This window comes from Arachis hypogaea, chromosome 16 (genome assembly GCF_003086295.3).
Source record: "Arachis hypogaea cultivar Tifrunner chromosome 16, arahy.Tifrunner.gnm2.J5K5, whole genome shotgun sequence".
NCBI classification, from domain to species: Eukaryota; Viridiplantae; Streptophyta; class Magnoliopsida; order Fabales; family Fabaceae; genus Arachis; species Arachis hypogaea.
Genome location: NC_092051.1, coordinates 92,767,811 through 92,782,253, shown reverse-complemented (window position 1 = coordinate 92,782,253; position 14,443 = coordinate 92,767,811). Strand labels below are relative to the sequence as shown.

Sequence of the window (14,443 nt, the reverse complement as noted above, 5' to 3'; positions counted from 1 at the left end):
GTAAATTAAGGAAATTTAATTAATATGAATAAAAGTCTTGATTGGGAGTTGATTAGTTGGAATTTCTATTATGGATGGAAAGATTTTAAGATTGATTTATAATTAATGGTTGCTCTGTTTGGTTATCCTTTACTATGTAAGGGAAATTCAAACAAGTTGGAATGCTAGATCTGTTCACAAGTTGCAACCCACTTAGTTCAAAGGGATTGGCGTTGGTGACAGGATAACAATCCAACAATTAACCCAATTACAAATTTTCTTTCAATCCTTCCAACTCAAGAGTTCCTTTTTAATTAACTCCCCATCAAGTAAAGAAACTACTCATGCATTGTAAATAATAAATCCATAACACATGAAAGGGGATTAAAAGAAGACATGATTATTGGAATTGAAATTGAAATAAAAAGAAATAATCCTTGCATTAAATAATCATAAAAGTATCTGAATGACAAAATTGAACAAAGCAAAGAACATGGAAGAATAAAACCAAGTTGAGAAAACAAACTAGAATGACGAAGTCTTGATAAGGAAGTAACTCTTCTCAATGTTCCAATGCTAAGATCAATTGAAAATTAAATTTCTAAAACCTAGAAAGTAAAACTAGATCTCAAACTGTCTTCGAATGAATGTGTTATTTGTTTCTGCATGTTCTCTGACTCTAGTCTGCTGTTCCGGGCCAAAAACTGGGCCGAAATAGGGTCCAAAATCGCCCCTAACAAATTCTGCAGATTATGCAGATCGCACATGTCACGCGATCGCGTCATCCATGCAGACGCATCATTTGCGTTTTTCCTCGCCACGCGTTCGCGTCGTCCACGCTACCGCGTCGCTTGGGCTTTCGAATCCGCGCGGCCGCGTGAGCCATGTGGCCGCGTCGCTGCGAGTTGCTCTCCTTCACGTGGTCGCGTGAGCCATGCGACCGCGTCACTTCTCGCTGGTTATCTCCTCAAAATTCTTGTGTTTCTTCCATTTTTGCTAGCTTCCTTTTCAATCTCCAACTCATTCATGCCCTATAAAGTCTGAAACACTTAACACAGAGATCACGACATCGAATGGAATAGAGGAGAATTAAAATTGAATAATTAAAGTCTCTAGGAAGCAGTTTTCAAACGTGTAATAAATTCATGAAGGAAATCTAAATGCATGCTAATTTAATGAATAAGTGGGTAAGGATCATGATAAAACCACACAATTAAAAACACAATATAAACCATAAAATAGTGGTTTATCAACCTCCCCACACTTAAACATTAGCATGTCCTCATGCTTAATTGAAGGAGATAAGGAAATAAGTATGAACATGTAGAAACTCATGAAATGTAATGCAAACCTATATACATATAAATAAATGCAACTATATGGTTCTTGCCTACTTGATCAAAAGTAAATAAGCTCTTCAAAACAATTACAAATCAAATTCCACTAATTCTATCATTATACAATAAAATGGATAAAAGCGCAAGAAGATAGCTCATGAAAGCAGGGAACATGAAAATTTAAGTATTGAACCCTCACTGATAATGTATGTACGCTCTAATCTCTAGTGTATAGGGTGATCACTCTATCCTTCTCTAATCATGCTTTCTTAATTTTGTTCTTCTCCTAACCAATCAACAACAGTTAATACATCAATGCAAACATCACGAGGTCTTTTCAAGGTTGTTATGGGGCTAAGGTATAGGTAGGGGTGTATATTTGGTCAAGTGAGCTAATAAATTGAATCTTTAATTAACCCAAGCTCTAACATAACTCTTACACACTTAATGTAATCTTTAAAGTTCACACCTAGCTACCCAGAATTCCCTTTTTCAATCCATACTCATGTATCAACTTATATTTTGGTTCTATCATATGTGCATTGATCTTCGAATTCTGAATTCAATATTGGGGTAATTTTGTCCCCTTATTTATTGATTTTTTTTAAAATAAATAAAGCTTGTCAATGCACATAGATTTTTAATTCTTGTAGTTTCACATGAGTAGGTATCCAAATTCCCCTTAAATTTTTATGACACATTCCCTTAACAACTTTTGTTCCCACAATTTTCTATATTTAACTAGCACACACAATTCTATCTTAAGCTAACCAAAGATTCAATTTGGGATATACAATTGTTTTTCGGCTTAAGGTTAGTAATGTGGTAAAATATCGAACAAATGGGAATTAAAGGCTCAAAGTGGTTAACAAAGGTAATTGAAAAGGGTAGGCTTAATTTGGATGAGTGAGCTTAAACAAATAATGGCCTCAATCATGTGCAAGCATGCAAATACAATAACTATTGGACATATAAGATAAAACAAAATATAGATTACAATCATAGAGAAGTAAACACACAAGAATGAAATAATTATGGTTAAATAATGTAACCATTCATAAAGGCTCAAATCTTTCATAGGTTGTGTGTTCTTTAACTCAAATATCATGTTCCAATTACAACTCAAGCAAATTTATCATAATAATTTTTGAAAAATTAGTGAAATTTTGTTCCAAAGATAGATTTTTAAAAGAAACTTATTGTCTTTTCAATCAAGTAGAACACGCATGCAACTATCCTAACCTATGCAATTTATTCTATTCTATAAAGGAAAGAAAATCTAACTAAAATATCCTAATTATTGGTGCTAGAGAAGAGAATTCACCTCCGGAAGTCAGGTACTAACCGACCTCCCCACACTTAAGGCTTTGCACCGTCCTCGGTGCCATCTGTCAGGAACAGGGGTGGGCTGGTAGCAGTATCTCCATCATCAGGACCGTCATGGCTCCCTGTGCTAGTAAAGAAAGTGGAGTCCGGGGTGTCTGAGTCTCTGAAGTGTCCCTTGAGTAGCTCCTTGAGGTGTTTGAATCGGCTCTCGTTACGGCGCTCTCTCATCTTTGCTTTCTGTTCTTGCCGATCCAACCGTTCGATTATCTGCTGGAGCAATTTCTCAGTTGTAGATGCTTGTGGTGTTGAAGAAGGATTATCTTCAACTGGAGCAGTAGGAAGGCTTGTAGTGGCTGCTGAGAGTCTGAGGTATTTCCTGTTAGGGACATACTGATCATCCCGTGGAAGCATGGCTTTGGTGTCCCCAGCTCTGTAGGAGACTCCGGCTGCTGAGACAAGATCTGAGACCAAGGCAGGGAAAGGTAAGTTACCCATAATTTGTACGTGTTCCATAGCATTTCGGATATGTCTTGCGAGATTCAGAGGTTGGACTGTAAGGATGCACCATAGTAGAACAGCCATGTCTGCAGTGAAGGAGGACTCATGAGTGCTCGGAAAGACGTAATGGGACATGATCTGTGCCCATACGCGAGCCTCCAAGGTAAGTGCTGAAGCCAAGATTCCCTTAGGGTGGGTACGGTGGTATCCGTAGATCCAACGACTGCCAGGTAATGCGATGACTCCGAGAACGGAGTCCCAGTTAAATTGGTATCTCTGGCGCTGAAGAGTGGTTACTTGAAAAGCGTTCATTCCTGCTGGAATAGGGGGAAGACTCAGAGCTTGCTGAATGGCCTCTTCTGTGATGGGGACTTGCTTCTGCCGGACATAAACAGACTGCAAGGTCGGCATGTAGAAGTTGGAGTAGAACTCAACTACCCAAGAAAGATTGACCTGCCTCGGCTGTCTCCATAGGAAACCCCATTGTCTTCGCTCAATTTGCGGCTCAACAAAGGTAGCAATATTGGACGGGAGGATAAGAAGGTATTCATTGTTATAATTCCTTTCTGCCAGGATAGGGAACATCTGCTCACAGTAGCGATTGGGAAATCGCGCAGTGTCCTTTGCTGGAAAGGCTTTCTCCTTTTCGTCAACCTTTATTATCCTCTTAATTCTTTTTGTTAAGGGCTTGACTGCGGTGGAAGAAGGCTCTGCCACTAATGCTCTTTTAGTTTCTCTTCTTGCTGGTGGTCTGGAAGTTGCTTTCTCCTTTCCTTTCTTGGTGGCCATCCTAAAAGAAGGGAAGAGAAAGTAAATTAAATTCAAAGAGATATACAGCAAGGAAGGAAAATGGAAAAGGGGGTGATGGATGCACATTAAGATATTCTTACATTATCACATGCTCGCGAGTACGTGTGAGAAGCCAACTATGGAAAATAGCTAGTGCATATAAAGACAATTGAATGCAAGGTGTTTATTGGCATGCTGGCAAAGGGCATGAGTAGCATAGACCAAGAAATACTTTGTAACAAACCATCACGTTTGTATTGACAATTAAATTCAATTAATAAAATAATAAGGGAAAGTTGTGAAAAGCAAGCATTGAAAAGTGTAACGACATAGAGAAGTGCATAATGCCATATGAGCATTTTTACAAACACATAGCATGCATGGTGAATAGGGTATAGAAAATATGAAGATGAACATGCAAGCAATTCCTTAAAAATAATTGTCAAATAATTTGCAATACTCCACAAGCATATAATGAGGGATGATGACTCAAAAGGTTTCTAACACCATGTAAAGAAAAGAAAAGAAGAAGAAGAAAAATAAAAAAAATTGAAAAGAGAAAGAAAAGAAAAAGAAAATAATAATATATATACATAATATAATAAGAATGATAGAAAACTGAAGAAGGAAGAAGAAGGTAAAATCTTGTTAATGGTGGTGAGAGGGATAGAGAGTGAAAGGTGAGATAGAAAGAGGAAGGAGGAGGGAAGAAAGAAGGAGGGAAAAGGAAAATTAGGATTTAGAAGAGAGAAAGATAAGATAATTTGGCAATTTAGGTTGAGCTGTGCGGCGCATGCGACGCGGCCACGTGGGTGCGCGAAGGTAAAAGGACGCGATCGCGTCGGTCACGCGGTCGCGTGACCCGTGTTACGCTGCTGGCGCGAGTGCAGCCTCGCTCCAGCACAACTCTCTGTTCATTTTAATTTAATTGCCAAACTGGGGTGACGCGATCGCGTGGGTCACGCGATCGCGTGAGTGTGCGTTATAAAATGGGTGACGCGGCCGCGTCGGCGACGCGGTCATGTGACAAGGATTGTGCTTCCAGCACCAATCCAGCATCACTCTCGCACAGAATGTTACTGTGCACCCCTTTTACGTCGAAAACTCAGGGCACGCGGTCGCGTGTGGCACGCAGTTGCGGGGGAGGCCATGATTCCCATGCGACGTGAACGCGTCAGGGACGCGGTCGCGTGGGTCGGTTTGTGCCATTGGCACGCCTCCAGCCGTGCTCCAGCCAGACTCTCTGTTCATTTATATGTTTTCTCCACCCCCTTTGCGACGCGGACGCGTCACTGGTGCGATTGCGTCGCGTGGCAAAAAATCCCTTCTTTTTTTTTTGTAAGGAAATATAATGACATGTAAATGAAAGAGCACGAAAGCACTAATAAAGAGAAGAGTTATTAAGGAAGAAAAAAACTAAAAGTGAAGAAAAGAACGATCATACCGCGGTGGGTTGTCTCCCACCAAGCACTTTGCTTTAACGTCCGTAAGTTGGACGCTCCACTAGCTCAATCTGCTGCTATGTGGGGATCTTCCAAGCGGAAGATCTCAAGCTCCTTATTTTTTTGCACCTTCTCACCATGGTACAGCTTCAGGCGTTGTCCATTAGCCTTAATAAGTTCAGAGCTTGAAGGATGCTTAGGTGATAGACTCCGTATGGTTCAGCCTTCTCTACTCTATATGGACCTTTCCATTTTGGATCTCAACTTACCGGGCATGAGCCTTAGTCGAGATTTGTAAAGGAGGACAAAATCTCCAGGTTGAAACTCTTTCTTCTTGATGTTTTGATCATGCACAGCTTTCATCTTTTCCTTGTAAATTCTGGAATTCTCATAAGCTTCTAGGCGAAGGTTCTCCAGTTCCTGCAGTTGCAACTTCCTTTCAGCTCTGGCATTCTCAATTCCCATGTTGCACTCCTTAACTGCCCAGAAGGCTCTGTGTTCTATTTCAACTGGGAGATGACAAGCTTTTCCATAAACCAAGCGGAAGGGACTCATCCCAATGGGTGTCTTGTATGCTGTTCTATATGCCCACAGTGCATCTTGTAGCCTGGTGCTCTAGTTTTTTCTATGAGGCTTTACTATCTTTTGTAAGATACGCTTAATTTCTCTGTTTGACACCTCGGCTTGCCCATTAGTTTGGGGATGGTAAGCTGTTGCAACTTTATAGATTATCCCATGCTTCTTCATCAATCCTGTTAGTCTCCTGTTACAAAAATGGGTGCCTTGATCGCTCACGATCGCTCGTGGTGATCTAAAGCGACATATAATATGGTTTCTCACAAAGGAAACAACAGTGTTAGCATCATCAGTACGGGTAGGAATTGCTTCCACCCATTTGGAAACATAATCCACAGCTAACAATATATAAAAATATCCATTAGAATTTGGAAATGGACCCATGAAGTCAATGCCCCAAACATCAAAAATTTCACAGAAAAGCATATATTGTTGAGGCATCTCATCCCTCCTGGATATATTACCAAATTTCTGGCATGGGGGGCAGGATTTACAAAACTCAGCAGCGTCTCTAAAAAGAGTAGGCCACCAGAATCCGCAGTCTAAGATCTTTCTAGATGTTCTTTGAGGGCCAAAATGTCCTCCACTCTCAGATGAGTGACAGGCCTCTAAAATGGACTGGAATTCTGATTGAGGCACACAACGTCTAATGATCTGGTCAGCACCACATCTCCATAAATATGGGTCATCCCATATATAATATTTAGACTCGCTTTTCAGCTTGTCTATTTGATGTTTAGAGAAATTTGGAGGAAATGTGCGGCTAACTAAATAATTAGCAACAGGTGCATACCAAGGGGTTACCTCAGATACTGCTTGCAGGTTATCAAAAGGAAAATTATCATCTATAGGAGTAGAATCATCCTTAATATGTTCAAGGCGACTCAAGTGGTCTGCTACTAAATTTTGATTACCACTCCTATCCTTTATTTCTAAATCAAATTCTTGTAACATCAGTATCCAACATATAAGTCTTGGTTTGGATTTCTTTTTAGCTAATAGATACTTTAGAGCTGTATGGTAGGAATACACTACTACTCTAGTACCAAGTAAATAAGCCCGGAATTTATCCAGAGCAAAAACAATAGCAAGAAGCTCTTTCTCAGTAGTAGTATAATTGGACTGGGCAGTGTCTAAAGTCTTAGACGCATAGGCAATAACAAAAGGATCCTTACCTTCACGCTGAGCCAGCGCTACTCCTACTGCATGGTTGGAAGCATCGCACGTGATTTTAAATGGCTGGCTCCAGTCTGGTCCTCTCACAATTGGGGCTTGTGTTAGAGCAGTCTTCAGCTTATCAAACGCTTGTTTGCAATCCTCACTGAACTCGAACTCGATATCCTTCTGCAGTAATCTGGATAAAAGAAGTGCCACGTTACTAAAGTCCTTAATAAATCTCCTGTAGAAACCTGCATGGCCAAGGGACGAACGGACTTCCCTCACAGAAGAGGGGTAAGGTAAACTAGAAATAACATTCACGTTTGCTGGGTCTACAGAAATGCCATTATTAGATACCACATGTCCTAATACAATCCGTTGTTTTACCATAAAGTGGCATTTTTCGAAATTCAATACAAGGTTTGTATTAACACATCTATCTAATACTCTAGATAATCCATCTAAGCAAAGGCTAAAAGAATCACCATAAATGCTAAAATCGTCTATAAAAACTTCCATACAGTCCTCAATAAGATCAGAGAAAAGACTCATCATGCACCTTTGGAAAGTAGCTGGTGCATTACACAAGCCAAAGGGCATTCTCTTATAAGCATAAGTCTCAAAAGGACACGTAAAAGTAGTCTTTTCCTGATCCTCAGGAGCTATACGAATCTGGAAATAACCTGTGTAACCATCTAAAAAGCAATAATATGATTTACCTGACAGGCGATCCAGCATTTGATCAATGAATGGAAGTGGGTAGTGATCCTTACGGGTAGCTTGGTTGAGACGCCTGTAATCAATGCAGACTCTCCAAGCATTTTGAACTCTAGTTGCTATGAGCTCTCCATGCTCACTCTTCACTGTAGTGACTCCAGACTTCTTGGGCACCACTTGTACTGGGCTTACCCATTCACTGTCTGAGATGGGATATATGATACCTGCTTCCAATAGTCTGGTCACTTCCTTTTTGACAACTTCCAAGATGGTGGGATTCAATCTTCTTTGGGGTTGACGGATAGGTCTTGCTCCCTCTTCTAAAAATATTCTGTGCTCACATACTTGAGGGTTGATTCCCACTATGTCTGCCAAATTCTACCCAATTGCCTTCTTATGCTTCCTCAGTACATCCAGTAACTGCTCTTCTTGTTGAGAAGTCAGTTCCCTTGCAATAATAATCGGAAGCTTCTGCTCATCCTCAAGATAAGCATATTTGAGATGTGGAGGGAGAGGTTTCAATTCTAACTTTTGATCATGGGCGGGCTCTGGATTATCTGGGGCTTGTGAAAATGGCGAAGTGCCTCCATTGTCAGTTAAGAGGGTCCCCACACTTGGACCTTGTCCAGTGTGCCACTCTTCGAACTCTTCCTTTTGAATTTCAGCCACACTTTCGTCTATGACATCACACTGGAAGATGGAACGATCTTCTGGGGGGTTGTTAATGACTCCATTCAGATTGAAGATTACTATGCGGCCATCTATTTCAAAGGAGTATGTTCCTGAAAAAGCATCCAATTTGAATTTTGATGTCTTCAGGAATGGTCTTCCAAGTTGGATTGATGATGGCTTATCTGAATCATTGTGGGGCATCTCCAAGATATAAAAATCAGTGGGAAATGTGAGCCCTTTAATGTTCACCAAAACATCTTCAGCAACTCCAGCCACTGTAATAATGCTTTTATCTGCTAACACAAAATGAGCTGCCGACCTTTTTAAGGGAGGGAGCCTCAAAACATCATATATAGACAAAGGCATTATACTGACACATGCTCCTAAATCACACATGCAATCATAAATTACTACACCACCAATAGTACAACTAACTATGCAAGGACCTGGATCACTACATTTTTCAGGTAATCCTCCCATTAAAGCAGATATAGAACTACCTAAAGGAATAGTTTCTAATTCATTAATTTTGTCTTTATGGATACATAAGTCTTTTAGAAACTTTGCATATTTAAGTACCTGCTGAATAACATCAAAAAGGGGAACAGTTACCTTAACCTTTTTGAATATCTCTACCATTTTAGGATCGGGTTCCAGCTGCTTCCTGGGCTTCCTTGCAACTTGTGGAAATGGAATGGGAGTGGTGTTTTCTGTGGTGCCTGCGCTTTTTGGTGTTTCCTCCTGTGGTTGAGCTATCTCTTCTTCAGCTACGTCCTGCATATCCTCTTCCTCTTCAACATCTTCGATTTCTACCACCTCTTCAGCTGAGGCATATTCTGGTGAGCTTGGTTCCTCCTGATTCCTCTCCTGCAGTGTGGTTTCGGACCTCAGGGTGATGGCATTAATGCCTCCCTTTGGGTTGGGTAATGGTTGAGAGGGGATTCCAGTGGTGCTTGAAGGTTGGTTATTGGAATTTTGTGCTGGTACAAACTGTGTCATAAAAGCTTGCATAGTAGAGGTGAGACCATTCAGACTGGCATTAATACTATTCATGATGTTGGTCTCCATGGTCTATTGTCTTTTCTCAAAAGATTGTAGTAGATCTTCATTAGAAGATAACGAAGAATGAGTAAATTGAGAGGTCTACTGCTGATTATTTTGTGGTCCTTGGTTCTGCCTCAGGTGAGGTGCTCTGTAAGGTTGATTTTGCTGCCTATTGTTATTATTGTTCCACCTCTGATTTCCCTGATTATCTCTGCCTCCTCTGTTATTGTTGTCCCTCCAATTCTGGTTAGAATTGTCCTGCCATCCATGGTTATTATTTCCACTTTGATTGTACCCTTGGTTGGGGTGGTCATAGAAGTTGTGAGTGGATGCCACCATGTTGTCTTCATGTTGGAGCTGTGGGCATTCATCAGTGTAATGGCTATAATCAGCACAGATTTCGCAAATTCTTTGTGGGACTAGTTGTTGGTTTTGCTGTGGTGGAGGTTGAACTTGCTGAGCTTGTTGATTCAACTACATTTGCTTCAGCAAGTTGGTCATTTCACAGATGCTTTGAGTTAGAGCAGTAGTCTCTCTGCTAGAAGATACTTCTGCAACAGTTTTTGAATGGCCTTGCTTTTGTCTGTGGTTCCTAGTGGATTCAGCTAAATCACTGATCAATTGCCAAGCTTCATCAGTGGTCTAGTACTTCTTCATAGACCCATTGCTGGCACTTTCCAGTATGGTCTTATCTTGGGGCCTCATACCCTGTGTAATATAGCTGAGTAGCACGATCTTGTCAATCATGTGGTGGGGGCATGCTTCCAGAAGATTATTGAAGCGCTCCCAGTATTCAAAGAGAGTCTCATTGTCATCCTGAACAATTATGGAGATATCCTTCCTTAGCTTATTAGTGACTTCAGATGGAAAGAATTTCTCCAGAAACTCCTTTCTGAGTGTATCCCAGTTGGATACATTTGCTAGAGGTTGAGTGTACTACCACTTGATGTGCGGAAAACGATCCGACACAAAACTCACCGGCAAGTGGACCGGGTCGCATCAAGTAATAAAACTCACGTGAGTGAGGTCGATCCCACAGGGATTGAAGGATTGAGCAATTTTAGTTTAGTGGTTGATTTAGTCAAGAGAATCAAGATTTGGTTGAGTGATTTGTGATTTTCAGAATTTAGATTGCATGGAAAGTAAAGGGAATGGGTAAATTGCATTGAATTTAAAGAGAACTGAAATTTAAAGTGCTGAATCTTAAAGAACAAGAAATTAAATGGCAGAAACTTAGAACGCAAGAAATGTAAATTGCAGAATCTTAAAGTGCAAGAAATGTAAATGGCTTGAATTGTAAAGGGAATTGGGAATTGGATTTGCAGAAATTAAACAAGGAAAAGTAAAATTGCAACAAGCATAAGAGTAGAAGATGAATTGGATTGAATCGGATCTTGAAACAGAAATGTAAATGAGCTTGAAAGCAGTAAACAGAGAATGTAAAATGATAATTCAGATCTCAGGACCCAAGAGACTAGATAACCAAGTCTAGATCTCAATGCCTTCCTAGATCCAACAAGAACAATTGCAAAGGAAATGTAAATTGCAGAGAAAGTAGATGAAGAAGCAATTAACAGAAATTTAAATTCAATTGTGCAGTAAAGAAACAAAGAAGTCTCAGGATGAGATTGAAACAGAATTCCTTCAATTCTCCAACCCAAGATCCAAGACAATTGTAATTGAAATTGAAAGCAAGAAAACTAAGAGGAAGGGAATTCAATTCTCCTTTCCCGAGACTTGGAAATTAAAATTCACTCAACACCAAAAGCTTTCCGAAAACTCTCTATCCAAACTAAAGGAAAAGCTCCCCAAAAACTTAAATCCTATGATATTTATACACTTTCTTCAAATGGTCTTCAAGCCTTCAATTGGGCCTTTGCTCTTGATAGAATTGGGTTGATAGAGGCCTTGGTTGATTGCTCTTGGAGTTTGGAGAAGAACCGAAGTGAACCGGGTTTGGAATCATGTAAGCTTGAGTAAAAGTTTGAGTAAAAGTTTGAGGCAAACTTTTACTCAAACTTTTCATATCAGCCACCCCATCCTTGCTGCTACCAACGTTTGAGCCAAAGTTTGGGGTCAAACTTTTGCTCAAACGTTGGCTCCCCCTTGCACACTCATGGCGCCAACGTTTGCCAAAAAGTTTGAGGCAAACGTTGGCGCAAGCTTTTGCTCTCCAGGGTGTGTTGTTCATGGCGCCAACGTTTGCCAAAAAGTTTGAGGCAAACGTTGGCGCAAACTTTTGCTCTCCAGGGTGTTGCTTTGTGATGCCAAAAGTTTGCCAAAAAGTTTGAGGCAAACTTTTGCTCAAGCTTTTTGCCCAAAAGTTTGAGGCAAACTTTTGGTCAAGCTTTTTGCTCCCTGGTTCGTTTTCACTTATTCCAAAAGTTTGAGCTAAAGTTTGAGGCAAACTTTTGCTCAAACTTTTTGTCCTCTCTTCCTCCTAGCCATTCCTTCTTGCTTCAACCTTTCTCCAAGCTTTCTTCACTTATCATTAATCAACCAAACACATCAAAGCTATGCTCAAAATCATGAGATATTCATTCTTTCATAATATGTGACGATTATAGCATAAAACCTCATGAAATTGCATTAATTCATCTATGGTTGATTAAATCAAAGGAAACATGAAAATCTACCCATTTGGCTTGCTTGTGGCTCAAGAAAGTGCATAAATCAATTGAAAATAAAAGAAAAAGGCTAGTGAAACTAGGCTAAGATGACTTGTCATCACAACACCAAACTTAAAGCTTGCTTGTCCCCAAGCAAGAAAGGACTTATGCTCAAAGGTTCTTTCAATTAAGACGGATTGAAGAATAACTTGTAAAGTCCTATGAGTGAAGTGATTAAGTGACAGTGGGGTGAACTTTAAATCATATGCTCATGCAAGGGCTTCAGTGTTTACTAGTCCCTACATCTTGGGAGTCTTAGGTCTTAGGATTTTCATCCAAATGGTATCATGGAGATCTCTTTATATGTAATCACCTTGAAGCAGCTTATAGTTTCTTTGCTTTGGCCTTGACTCTAAGTGTCATGTCTCAAAGCGGCTCTTTAGATAAGCTTTCAATCAATACTCCTAAACCAGTTGGTTTTAAGGTATTAGGTGTTAAAGCACCCCTAAGGATTTACTTGCTCAAGCCTCTTTCTTTGACACAATTCGACCACAAGCATTTACTAGGATAACAACTCTTTGAGTTTTTATTTCTTCTTTCTTTTCTGCCTAGTAATTGATGCTCAGAGCCTTGGGCCATGTTCTTTTTGTTTTTGTATTTTCTTTATTTTCTTTTGTTTTGTTTGCTGCTTCTTGGATCAATAAATTTTTGAGAATCTCCACAATACTTTTGATAACAAACTTTTGGTCAAGCTTTTTGCTCCCTGGTTCGTTTTCACTTATTCCAAAAGTTTGAGCTAAAGTTTGAGGCAAACTTTTGCTCAAACTTTTTGTCCTCTCTTCCTCCTAGCCATTCCTTCTTGCTTCAACCTTTCTCCAAGCTTTCTTCACCTATCATTAATCAACCAAACACATCAAAGCTATGCTCAAAATCATGAGATATTCATTCTTTCATAATATGTGACAATTATAGCATAAAACCTCATGAAATTGCATTAATTCATCTATGGTTGATTAAATCAATTGAAAATAAAAGAAAAAGGATAGTGAAACTAGGCTAAGATGACTTGTCATCACAACTCTCTTGCTTTTCCCTCAAGAGAAAACGGAAAAGCTTTCAGCAGAATTAAAGTTTCATCAGTGCCATCACGCCTGACAGTAGAACAGGCTGCCTGGAAATCTCTCAAGTGCTTGATAGGCTCTTGAGCAGGTAGGCCATGAAACTTGGGCATCAAATTTAGCAGTGCGGGCTTTATTTCAAAATCTATAGCTACCGCCGGATGATGCGCTTGAAACGGTTGCATTGTAAAGTCAGGGGCCCCTTCCTCCTGGATGGTAACTCTCCTAGCTGCCATGTTTTCTGCGCGTAAAACAACTGAATCAGTAGAACGGGGGCTGGTTTCTTCCTCAGATTCACTTTCAGATCCGCCCTCAGAGCGGGTTAACCGACGCTGTTCTCGCCTTATTCGTGAAATTGTCCTTTCAATTACAGGATCGAATATTAGCAAGCGTGGATCAGGAAGTAAACGCGTCATTTGACGGAAGAAACATGCAGCTCATAGTAGCAAAATAAAATAAAATGTAAATAAATAAATTCTAATTAATAAAATTAGCACTCTATTGCAACTCCCCGGCAACGGCGCCAAAAATTGATGAGACGCAGAAACTGGTGAATTAAAAATTATTAAAATGGTTACATTGCAAGTATAGTTCTTAACTCACCGAAAATCTGCCTATCAATTTAGAAATATGTCATAGAGAATTAAATTAAAAATTACTGGTAGTTTTAAGTCCCAGGTCGTCTCCCAACGAGTTGCAGAAAAGTGTGCTATTTTATTAATCAGATGTTCCAAGAAGTTGAGTTAAGTAAATTGGAATGTAAATTAAGGAAATTTAATTAATATGAATAAAAGTCTTGATTGGGAGTTGTTTAGTTAGAATCTCTATTATGGATGGAATGATTTTAAGATTGATTTATAATTAATGGTTGCTCTGTTTGGTTATCCTTTACTATGTAAGGGAAAGTCAAACAAGTTTGAATGCTAGATCTGTTCACAAGTTGCAACCCACTTAGTTCAAAGGGATTGGCGTTGGTGACAGGATAACAATCCAACAATTAACCCAATTATAAATTTTCTTTCAATCCTTCCAACTCAAGAGTTCCTTTTTAATCAACTCCCCATCAAGTAAATAAACTACTCACGCATTGTAAATAATAAATCCATAACACATGAAAGGGGATTAAAAGAAGACATGATTATTGGAATTGAAATTTAATTAAAAAGAAATAATCCTTG

The 14,443-nt window shown here is 39.6% G+C and overlaps 1 non-coding gene across 1 annotated transcript; it reads left to right on the top strand.

Annotated features, from left to right (window-relative positions):
• The first annotated feature begins 10,279 nt into the window (after positions 1–10,279).
• LOC112761794 (small nucleolar RNA R71) lies at positions 10,280–10,387 on the top strand. The gene has a single exon (XR_003182171.1). It is a non-coding gene; the product is annotated as a small nucleolar RNA R71 (small nucleolar RNA).
• The last annotated feature ends 4,056 nt before the right edge of the window (positions 10,388–14,443 follow it).